This window comes from Botryllus schlosseri, chromosome 1 (assembly GCF_051294905.1).
Source record: "Botryllus schlosseri isolate E-star chromosome 1, Bs_hap1, whole genome shotgun sequence".
Lineage (NCBI taxonomy): Eukaryota > Metazoa > Chordata > Ascidiacea > Stolidobranchia > Styelidae > Botryllus > Botryllus schlosseri.
The window spans coordinates 1460951-1473037 of record NC_137236.1 but is presented as its reverse complement, the minus strand read 5'-3'; the positions used below and the strand labels follow the sequence as shown (position 1 = coordinate 1473037).

Genomic DNA, 12087 nt, shown 5'->3' with positions numbered 1-12087 from the left:
GCTTATAAGGTAAAGATCTGTATGATACTTTTGCCGACTAGCTGATCCCCGTTCCCCACGCTGACGCTACAGTCTGACTGACTAACTTCCTGACAGGATAGTGGTATAGGAGTAGCAAGGACAGGACGCAGTTTATTTTTGTCCTTGATGTTTTTTGCGGCATACACCTACTAATGATGTGCATATGTCGCTGGACAAGGAAGTGCAGATATAGCCTTTACGGCGCTCTGTGTCATGCACCACCATTCCATGCTATCCCAGTAATGTATGAGCCCCAAGCAGGGAAGTCATGGATACCAGTGTTACTAATCGAACCCACGACCTACCGATCAAGAAGCCGGACGCTTCACCATCACGTTATCTTGTCGGTCAGACAGAATTTCGTGGTATGAAGTTAAGTTTGTTGTCGTGGTTACACAGCAGACGGTAAAGGCTACATGATATTTCTGTTATAAATAGTACTACGATCGATGTGTCCTCTTTTATCTCACAAAATTGAATTGGTCCTCCAAGGAAGCTTGAAAATGCTCATACCGTAATGGAGTTATAGTTGCTTACTTTCAACAGTACTTTCAGTAGACAAGGTATTGTATTTATTTACAGAAGTTGCCACGAAACATGATGAATTGCTGGTTTAAAAATGCTTTCCAACAATGTTCCCTCTAAGCTGCGCAGTGCGCACACTAGGCTGGAGTGAAAATGACTTTTTTTTCAAATCGAAAAAAGGGATTCCTCAATCCTGACAAATATGACCTAAAACTTCCATAGAAAGTGACTTCAGGGGATTACTCCCATTTACCAGCCGGCAACCCCCCAATTTCTGCACGTGGGGGTAAAATGGCCCATCTCGACAACCGCTGCATGGTCGTAGAGTCATGATATAGGCTATAGCTCAAAATCTGCGGAAACATCATGCTTCTATCCGTCTTAAGAAGAAAGTTTTCTCTATTGTGAACATGTAAAGCTTGTAACAGAAGCATCAGCACAAGTTTCAGGATTTAAAAGACAAGATGGCCTCATTCGCCGAAAAATTCTCGTGAACTGATGAAAAAACTTGACCAAAAATGCATTTTCAATAAGTCGTTAAATGTGAGTGCTTCATTATGATATTTTGAACCGATTTTAAAAGGACTGTGTTGTGAATATATTTGTATTATGGGCCCAATATTCATTATTGTTAGTGTGTTACTTTTCTTTTCAAAAAAACTGATGACGGATCACAATTCGTCAGAATAAATGCTGAATTTCAACAAAAATATGCGTATATATTGTTTTTTGGCTATAACTAATTTTGTGTTCACAATAGAGAAAACTTTCTTCTTAAGACAGATAGAAACATGATGTTTCCAATTGCACAATTGTGAAAAATTAGAGGGAACATTGCTTTCCAACAAATTGTTCTACCACCCCTATATATATGCCTTCTTGACTGTTATTGCAAACATGATAACTAGTAAAGTCGGCACTCGTAGAATTTTGTATTAAAATGTAGTAATAGGCTATCACATTAATAATATTTGAATCTTTGACATTCTTTCTAACGTCTTGGCCTTCTTACATGTGAGGATACCGGTATGTCGTAATTTTTCTGGCGCATGTTCGACTGTAACAGACGTATTACATGAATCAGTTTCGAGCAACTTGACTGATGTACGCTAAGAAATTTTAATGACATTTTGTGTAAACAATATCACCAACTCGTAAAAAAAAATGATTATGCCTTATTGCCAAAAGTGGAGGGAACCGGAAAGTATTCATAGGCTGAGTATGAGAAATAAATTGGATTTGTTGTTTTTGTGTCGATTTTTTTCCAATTTTTGCACTGATTTGTTTTTACAACCTAACAATTTCATGAAGTAGGCTAGCCTAGTAAAATTTGAAATGTTTTTGATTTTGTTGAATACAGATCGAAAACTCTCTCGTCTAATGGCAATATTTCTGTAGGTTGAAATTAAGCCGAATTCTAATGCCAGTCATAATTTCACTGTGAACATCAATCATAAACAAATCTCAATATGTGACTCAGCAAAATATCTCGGCGTCACCATTGATTCCACTCGCATCTGCAATATGGAATCGTAGTATGGGGAAATGCATGTACAACATTTTTGTGCAGAATTCGAACCCTGCAAAACCGTGCGATACGGCTGATCTCATATGTACCTTTACGTACTAATTTATCGCCTTACCACCGTAAGCATAGAATTTTGCGAGTTGATGAACTGTATCGCTTCGAAGTATCAAAAGTTGTTCACAAATATTTTTCCAATAGTCTCCCTCCTGTGTTTGATGACTTCTTCATACCTGCTAAACATGTCCATTCCCATTACACGAGATCTTCGTCTAAAGGAAACGTCTACTTACCCCAACCCAATAGCAACCTAACTAAGAGATCTATCGACTACTCGGGACCTATCATCTGGAATGCATTACCATCACATATCCGTGAATTGCCATATAATAGATTCAAAAAAGCCCTACTTGATCACCTCTTGTCGTTACACTAACACTGTTGCCCTACCTCGCCCAGACATTGCTTCATTGATCATTTGCTACCATTGTTTAATTTTTTTCTATTTTCCTTTCCTAACTAAACATTTTTTTACAGCCATACTGTTCTGAGTCAAGTGTACCTGTTTGATGCTGGTGTGATCAGACTAGATGACCTTCACGGTCTTATCGATCATTCCTTTCTAATACCGAATACTGTGCACGCATATTTTCTGTACCACCATCACTGCCGTTTGTTATGTATTTTGGTTCGATGAAAATAAAGACTCTCTCTCTCTCTCTCTCTCTCTCTATACCACTCTAGCAGAGTTGTAAGAAATCGGGTTGAGCATGACTGACTGACATCGAAACTGAACAGAGGACACAATGACTTGGACTCGGGCACGACCCTTTGCACCTTGACTTGGACTTAACTCGATTATAAATTCAAAATGACTCGACTCCATTAATAACAGAAAAGTAAGATTGACTTGCGACTTGCAATCAGGTGACTTAGTTACAGCCATTGAATTCGGGCTTTGTAGCGAATAATTGGCACGCCATAATAAGTCATTTTTATGGTAATGTTGTTGCTGCTAGACCGCTAGTATTTTTGGAGGTTGTATCAGTCAATTTTGCGCTTGGGTCGTGATCTATCAAACATTACCATATCACAGGGTTGACCGAGTCATAATCAATTCTACTTTATTTGCTTTGACTCGAGTCCAGTCGAGTCATTTTCAATTCACCACCGAGTCAAGTCCGTGTCATAGTCAGGGTTCAAAGGTTTTAGTCCATAGTCACAGTGTTGAGATTCGTGTCTGAGTCCAAGTCATTGTGTTACCTGTTCATTTTCAAGCTCAATCCTATTAAACTCCCGTTTTTGCAACTCTGTGTAGTAGATATTTAATGCCAGCATTATGAGGTATCTTTGGGTACTATTTTTCGAAGTTACAACGAAATGCCTGTCTAGGCCATCCGAGTCCTGAGTTTTATGACTTGGTTGAGTCTTGTGTAGTGACTCGAGTACAAGTCGAGTCAATACACAAATTGCTTCGAATCGAGTCGAGAAAAGTCTAGTCACTGAAAAATCGCGACCCGAGTCGAGACATGACTCAAGTCATTACCACCCGACTGATCTGAAATATCGATATTAGATGCAGTCGATATTCCTCATTTCGTTTCCCTAGTATTTTCCTTATGAGAATCATAGAAAGTCAGGAGATGCGTTGTATGTTTACCGTGCAAAGTACACCACGAATGTATATTTCTGATGAATGATAACAAAGCAGATTTGTAAGAGATTTTGATTTTGCTGCTATTTGATTTTCATTAATACTTGATAAATCACATTTTATATTTCTCTGAGAGTCATATGTCATCAAAAGAACCATAGATTCCCAAGGAAACCCTGATTTATACCTATGTAAATATTTTCTATAGACTGCTAACGTGTTCCGTGTATTCCTCTCAAGTCATTAACAAATCTCGTATATATGGTTTTGAATAAACTGCTACAGTTTACACATTTATATTACCCATAAACAATATAGCCTTGTTGTTGTTTGTGGTATCCGTGGTGATTATCAACTTCTCTGTCAATTACACCACGCCAATTTCCTTCATTTTTATTCCGTAGCTGCCGACTCATAGCACGGTCCACTTCTAGTTTTCACGGCTGATATGGCGAAGAAGAACCTAGATAAATTTCCAGTCGACCTCGGTCGGACTCGAATCCGCAATACATTGCCGTTGCAGCTGTGGATTATACAAGTAAACTACTCGCCACTGATGTATGGCCTTGAACTGTATCTTATGAATGTGTAGCTCGATTATCATCCCATCAGGTTACACGGTCTATATGTGAATTGTGAACTAAGAAGTATCTTCATTGATGCAGTTCAAAAATGTTTATTCTCGGAATACACACGTCACGCTATTAAGGCGCGTGACATCGCATGTCTGTGGTGAAATGCAAAGTAATGACATATTTATCTAGTTCAGTTTGAGAATCGATCGGGTTACTTGCAAAGCGGAAGCAATTGCAAGCTGAATCGCGCGTCATCGGTTTAGAATGCAGACATCTGAGCTCGTACACCGCACAGGAATCCGTTCGCAGCGATGTAACGCAATCCCGAGCTTCGTGCAGAAAGTGACAGCATATGCGACGAGTATGCAGTCTGGTACAGGCACTGTTAAGTTAGTATTGTTTATGCTGGATTGGATAACCTATACTGCTATTATGAACACAGCGTCACAGAGGCATAAAACAGTTTGCGAACAGCTAAAGCAAAGTGTTGCTAATGTTTATTATGTAATATGATTACATATCGACAAGATAGCATGGCATTAGAGCAGTGCTCTTCAACCTTTTTCGACGTGGTACACCCTTTTAACGTTTGCTCAAAACTCGTACACCCCTGTTCATTAGGGGTCTTCAAAAATGACTTTTTTCCTCAAATCGTACTGGCTACTTGATAAAATGGTTAGGTTACCTAACTTAAGCCTACACACCAAATTTGGTTCAATTCCAACCAGTAGCCGCATGGCTACGGGAGAAGAAACTTTCTCTTTATAATATAAAAATAAATACCGAAAAATGTGAAATCTTTCTGTTCACCCCATGAAAGTATTGGGTTGTCTCTAAAAAAGATGTTCTTAAAATTTGGTTCAATTCCAACCAGTAGAAGCGGAGTTATTGCCGTCAAAAAATTGGATTTGAATATAATAGCATTTGGTCACAGAGTCTATTCGCAGCCAGTTAGGCCGCCCGCCACGCAAATTGGTATTTATTTCGTGTCAGCCCAAAACAGCATGACATTACGAACGATAATGTACCTAAATGTAACAGTATTGGGGAAAGAGTAGGTAAAGCTACTGCTGCAGAAGCGGTAATTCAGATCAGCGATGGTAGGCGCACCAGTCCACTGCGTATCAGGCCTGCCCCACACCACACACAGTCGATAGTAGCACATGGGCTGGAAGAGATGTCAGTAACCTCAGATCGTATGCCGCTATACACAGTGTATTGTCGCTAATTGGCATCACTAATAACTAGGGCTGGGCATAATGATTCGAGTACTCGAATCTGAATCGAGTATTAATTTTAATGATTCGAGTCGAGTAGGAAAAGACGACTTTTTCGAGTACTGAAATTATACGCTCCTCGCGACTGAAAGTTAATTTATCACCGGGAATTAGTTTCGATACTAATTTTCACTGTTGAAGCCTTGAAACCTTGCTTGGCCGTATCGTAGCATACGAAACGGAACGTTACTGGAAATAGCATATTGCTGAAGTCATATCTTCCCACAACTTGAACTTTGAAATTTTACATTCTGTTATGACGTCATAATGAGTGATACTCGATTACTCGACTCGACTCGAAGCATATTACGTGATTCAGAATCGAATCACTCAGGTACTCGATTTTGCCCAGCCCTACTAATAACAAAATACTAAATTGCAAATGTATGGCGAAATATTGGACATAAAATCGGCATTTTAAAACAAAAGGGTTCCGATTTCAACATGGAAGCAGTTTCGACCCTGGCTGGCTACGACACTTCATTTATGTGCATTGCGGTATTTATTAACGTCGGGTAGGAAGTACCGATTCAAAAAGTCTGAGCTATCGCGGCGGTTACCTCAAAAATCACTAAAAGACAAATGACTATAGCTGAACACATGTTTGTTAACTGCATACTTTCCAATACCAAACGGAACCATTGGTGTATTGCCGACGGCTAAATGAAAAGTAGAAATATTTGCTTATGACATCACAATCACTAGATAACATCGTACCATATTGCTCATCAACCTGTGCGTCAACCTGTACTGACCCATAAACCTGCCTTTGTGATAGCTGGCCATCGGCTCATTGTAATTCGGATCTGGTACACCCCTGTACACCCCATCTGAGTGGTACACCCTTTGCAAATTCTGGTACACCCTAGGGTGTACGACAACCCCGGTTGAAGAGCACTGCATTAGAGGGTTTTGCAGCAGTTGTTTTTTCAATGGAATCTTCCACTGGCTACTTTCCTCATTAATATTTGATATCACACTTCAATCAAAAGCCTGAGTATAATATATTATCATGAAGTAGCGTGTCCCCGCTAAGTTGCCACTCATATAATGTGCTATAAACCTGCCTACCATGCATGACATATAAATTTGTCAAAACTAAGATATATGTAATTTCACGACTCGTATAAAAAAATAAACACTCAATGACATGGCAATGTCGACTCAATCCTTATAGAGAGCCTATGGCACCAATATCTGTCATCAGCCAACTGAAATATTATCATGATTCTTGTCGTAACGATGAAATGTACACTGCATTGACGATAATTATTAGGCGGACAGATAGCTCGTCCATAGTGATGCGTCACAGGCGGAACTCCTGAGAACTAATCATCACTTATATTTCGCCTCACGCGCCGAAAGCACTTGGAAAAGGCAATGTTGTAAAGAATTTAGAGATTGCGCAGCCACAACAAAACTATGGTACAGAAAACGTTGTAATTGTATAAAATGATCCATTACTCTCCTTACAGGCATAATATGAATTCGATGCATAATAGGAGCTCCATTTTAGTGTTCGATATTAAATCAAAGGTTGCAATAGCAGGATGTTCTCATTGCGCTGTAACGCAATGTACGATTTTCGTGCAGTTGAAGTGGCAATATATGTTACGAATATACAGCCCGGTACAGGAATTGCGCAATTAGTAGAATTCATGGAAGATGAGATAACTTATGCTGCTGGTACTAGCATAGCTTCACGAAGGCATAAAACAGTTCGTTAGCAAACTACAGCGACGGGACGGTAATATTTATCGTGCAATATAATGTCATATCGATAAGATAACATATACTTGTCGGGTTTCTTCGCAGTTTTTTCTTCATTGGAATCTTCCACTGGTAACTTCCCTAATCATTATATCATATCATTCTTCATTTAAAACGCATGCGGGAAAATTTATTGTGAAAAAGCAGCGTGTCCCAGCTTCGTTGCCACTTGGATTGTTCCATAAACGTGCTTGTGGTGTATGTGGGGTAAGTTTGATAAAACTATTTGGCGGTAAGGGTCTCTGAAATATGATATATTTGAGTTTACGACTCGTGTAAACCAATTCACAGTTAATTTGGCAATGTCAGCTTACTCCCCATACAGTAGTGATTCTTGTGGGACGCGTCCCTTTCGGGGTTGTGAAAGCGTCTGACGGGGCGGTAAGGCGCCTAAGTAAAGTGGAGTTTCTCGAACTCAGAGTGAGTTTAATGGGAGCGGAAACTTCCAAGTTTAAACAATGCCAATAATCCGAATTATAGTACGATTTCAAATGCCATAATGGCTTCGTACCATCCATACATCGCACCTTCTAACGATCGGAATGACCATGAATTAGGAGTAACTTGCGTGTATATGTTAGCTGATGCTTTTATGGTCTGTCTGTGAGCCATCTGTGCAGAGTGCGTAGTAGGAGACCATGTTATGAAGAAATAAAATGTTTTCTTATCAGGTCATGTCATACGCCATGTGTGACATGCTTTTTGATGTCATGTGTGAAATGCTTTTGGATCTTTAGAAATTATGGTTTTTGATTGAGCCTAGCCCAAGTCAGGAAATAAAAGGCATTTGACACCAAAATTTCTGAAGTATGTATATGCTACGTGCTACGTCAGGGCCGGCCAACCTTTTCAGCCAAAGGGCCACATTCGATTGACGAAATATTGTGCGGGCCACTTACCGCGCGAAGCGTGAAATTTTTTTGAAGTTCATAGGTCAATAATATTGTCACTTGACTATATTGCGGGCCTGCCGTATATCGCTCGGCTAAGTTTGCGAGGACTGGGCTATTCGGCGCATGGACATATCGATATCGAAAGCTGCGACCAACATGCGTCAATCTTTCCGTGCCTAGGTTTCATAGTCAACGATCTTACTGTGAGCGTAAACGCAAGGTCGCATATGTTGAACGACACTTTGTCCCGTAATCGCGAATATAGTTAGACTCAATCTGATACATCAGGCGTTCGTCCATTTTCACAAAAAGGGCAACAATATTAAAAACAAGGAATCGAGTGACAACATGTCGCGCTAAGCTTGCAGAAAATTTTTACTTTTGATAAATCTATCGCAAATTATTCTGCTTTATTTTAGTGTACGAAGATATACCAATATATGTGACTGGCTGATGGATCTGTCAATGCGTCGGAACTGATATTTTGTCATCACATCGCAAGTGTTGCGGCCAAACTAATCAAATTTTTGGTTGGCCTTGCAAGTTCACAATCTGTGCAATCCATTTTTGATATTAGAAATTTCGGAAATTACCTCGCGGGCCACTCAAAACCTTCTCGCGGGCCACATGTGGCCCGCGGGCCACGGGTTGGCCGGCCCTGTGCTACGTGGACAGGACATGGTTATTCTTGACACATTATTCAACGATATTTTTTTTCTCGTCCACCGAGATTCACTCCAACCATTGGCCATGCTCCAACTGGTAATTGGCCTGGGTATAGTCTGAATTCCATATTTGGAAGGTCTCTCAACAGTCATAACCTCAAATGCCATCAAAGTATGCATTGTGATCGCAAATATTCTTGTTGCTCATGATAATAGTTTTATAATGTGATACTAAGGGGCGCGATAATTTCCACGATCAATGGGCGTGTTTAAAAAAGTTTGCGCATTACTGTTTAAGAGCTTTGCAGCAAGATGTTTCATCAGTCGACTGAAATATTATGATGATGCTTGAACTATCAATGGAATGCACATAGCATTAAAGCTAGTTTGTAAGCTGTAATAGAACATGTTGCCTAATAAAACCATTTCGTCAAGAATGGTAACCGTTACTTGCTTTCCAATTAATTTTATATTTGAAACTAACCGATTTGACTTCGCTGCTGAATCGCGCGCATTTGTCACACGCATAAAGGAACGCTGCGCAAATCTCTCCGCTGCAAAATGACTGCCAATAACAGATTATTCCGGAAACAACTACGATTTCAGTCACGCGCAGAAGTGTTGATGCATGGAATTTTCAGCACGTCATACTTCATGCCATACTAAGCGATAAACCGAATCATGTGAGTATGGAGGATGGTGATTCAATGATCTGGAGGCACGAAGTGACGTGCCATATCAAATTAACTAATCTATTTATTGTTTCAACTTTTATCCCGAGTTGATTGATGGAATCGTTCAACAGATTCACATCTAGCTACTCATTTTACCATGTGTTCCAATTGAATTTGCTGAATAGAATAGTTGTTGAAATAATCCTTTGTTGATGTTTGGTAATGTTTTATCATGTTGCTGCTAAAAAATGACAAAATGCATTTAGAGCAGACATGGGGTAATCGTATTTATAATTGCAAGCGATTTCGACGATTGCAGTATCTTCAAGTAATTGTAATCGCAATCTAGAAAATAAATCGGAAGTAATAGTAACTGCGTGTATAAATGTCATTTAAAAGTTATCTCGGATCGCGCATTGTTTGCAAGGTGGATAGCGCGGGGATATCACGTTTGAAGCATGTCTGAGTCCATTCAGTGTGACGATATCGAGTGCGTGCCATGTCAGGGCTTTTTTGAAGTTCACATATCAGCTCGGGTTCATGTCCGGATACAATTGTTGCGACAATCTAAAGTTTGGTCTGAGGCATCGGTGGCACTGTTTTTGATGCACATATGTCCACGCCGATGCATGTCTGACCCCAAATAGAGCGTATATACCAGCTTCCACCGCGCACAATCAGTTCCGTAGAATACCCGGCCCCCAATACTGCGCAGATCCGAGTTCTGAATTATTCTTGGGCTCTTTTTGATGCGTAGATATCAATACCGAAGCACGTCCGAATATCAATAGTACGCAGATATTAGGTCTGACCACAATAGGCCAGCAATGAACTACTTAGACTTTTTTAGGATATCCAATTAGGATTATTTACCGGCACTTCTTAACCATACTAAAGTGTTTGTGATATTCAACTACTTCCACTACTATCAAACATTTTCCTTGGCAAATATGGCCTGATATATATTTTCAAAAATACATCTTGAAGCCTGCTTCTACTTTTGGTGCAACTCCAGGATACACTGTGCGGACAGCGTTATAACCATGTTAGCTTCAAGCTCCCGACAAAATATACTTCTGAATACTTCTGTACATGCAGAGAGCGATTCCACTTAACACATGCGCGATTTTTTTGCATGCGGCTAGTAGTTGGCCCAGCCCTGCATTAACATTTTTGTAACTGGTTTGTCGTACAATGAGTATACTTGCCCCTGGATTTCAGGCCAATACATGGAAATAAACTAATATGTGCGAAGGCACACTAAAACCCAGTCAGAGGTAGGTTTCTGGTTTAAAAAAGGCTGATTTAAATCAATGCGATTTAATTCAAGTTTTTAACCTTGATTTTTTTATTATTTTATGTTCACTGGGCTGATTTTGTGTATATTCTTTTGCCATTGTTTTATTTTCTGGGGAGATGATGCGTGGGTTTATTATTGGGCTACAATGTGAATTACGCATTGTGCATAAACCAGACTTAGTTTTTCGCATTTAAAGACCACTCCCGAAAGCATCAATGATACTCATGTTCCATGTTCCCTGTAATTGTCTACGAGTCTGCGCGCACTTACCAACTCACCTTGGACAATAGTGCGTGACAACAACAAAAATATCACTACTTCGGCTTACTTGTGCGCAGCACACGTTTTTCGGAGCGCGGCCGCCCACGCACGCAGCTTATAGAGAATATTGCTCATGATACATATGCTATAGTGTTATGGATGATTCCTATTTAACTGAATATTAACGGTGATCGAAATCGTGCACCTGACTAATGCCATTCTGAATCGAGTATTAGGAATAAAATCGAGTATTAGAGTAACATACATTATTGACAAATGATATCACAACTGTATAAACGACGTGAGAAATACAAATATGTACAATTGTACATTGTACACTTTATGCGACTCCAAATAGAATGTCAGTTGTACACTCGGACTACAACTCGGCTTTGTCTTTGTGATTGAACTGACTTGAGTTAAAATTGTGAAAGTGAGATTGACGTGTAAGTCGGAGCCTTGTGACCTGTTTAGAACCCTACTCCAGCCGTACTCAACAGGTCTCGGTGCGTCTTAATGGCTATTCTAGCGATAAATTATTGTCAGCGAGGTTGAACCAGGGGTGTCAAACTCAACTTGGGTCACGGGCCGGATTAAAAAGTTTTGATCACTCGCGAGCCGTACTAGACAATGATTACAGATTACCTCCAAATCCATACCTTTGTTTTTACGGGAATGCCTTAAACGCCAAGCAGAATAGTATTATACATTATATTACGAAAATTATGGGCTCTGTTCGAGCAACATATTCATTCGCAACAAGTGGAATTGGCACAAATACGATGATCAGACGATTGACTACTGTTATATACCACTCAAGCAGTAGCTCTGACGACGATACAAGTTGGAATATTTCTGTGCTCCCGTTGTTTTTATCGTGATGCGTCGTTGGCCCCGACACAAGATATTGTTAACAACACGCGCCGTATTATTTTTATATCACCAAC

The 12087-nt window shown here is 39.9% G+C and overlaps 2 protein-coding genes and 1 long non-coding RNA gene across 3 annotated transcripts in view; 2 read left to right on the top strand and 1 right to left on the bottom strand.

The window, feature by feature from the left end:
- Positions 1-12087, bottom strand: part of LOC145448941 (uncharacterized) — a 507956-nt gene that overhangs the window by 22400 nt on the left and 473469 nt on the right. The gene's annotated exons all lie outside the window — the stretch shown is intronic.
- The window catches only part of LOC145445491 (uncharacterized), a 193265-nt gene that overhangs the window by 115182 nt on the left and 65996 nt on the right, over positions 1-12087 (top strand). The window lies entirely within an intron of this gene.
- The window catches only part of LOC145450326 (uncharacterized), a 198565-nt gene that overhangs the window by 158481 nt on the left and 27997 nt on the right, over positions 1-12087 (top strand). The gene's annotated exons all lie outside the window — the stretch shown is intronic.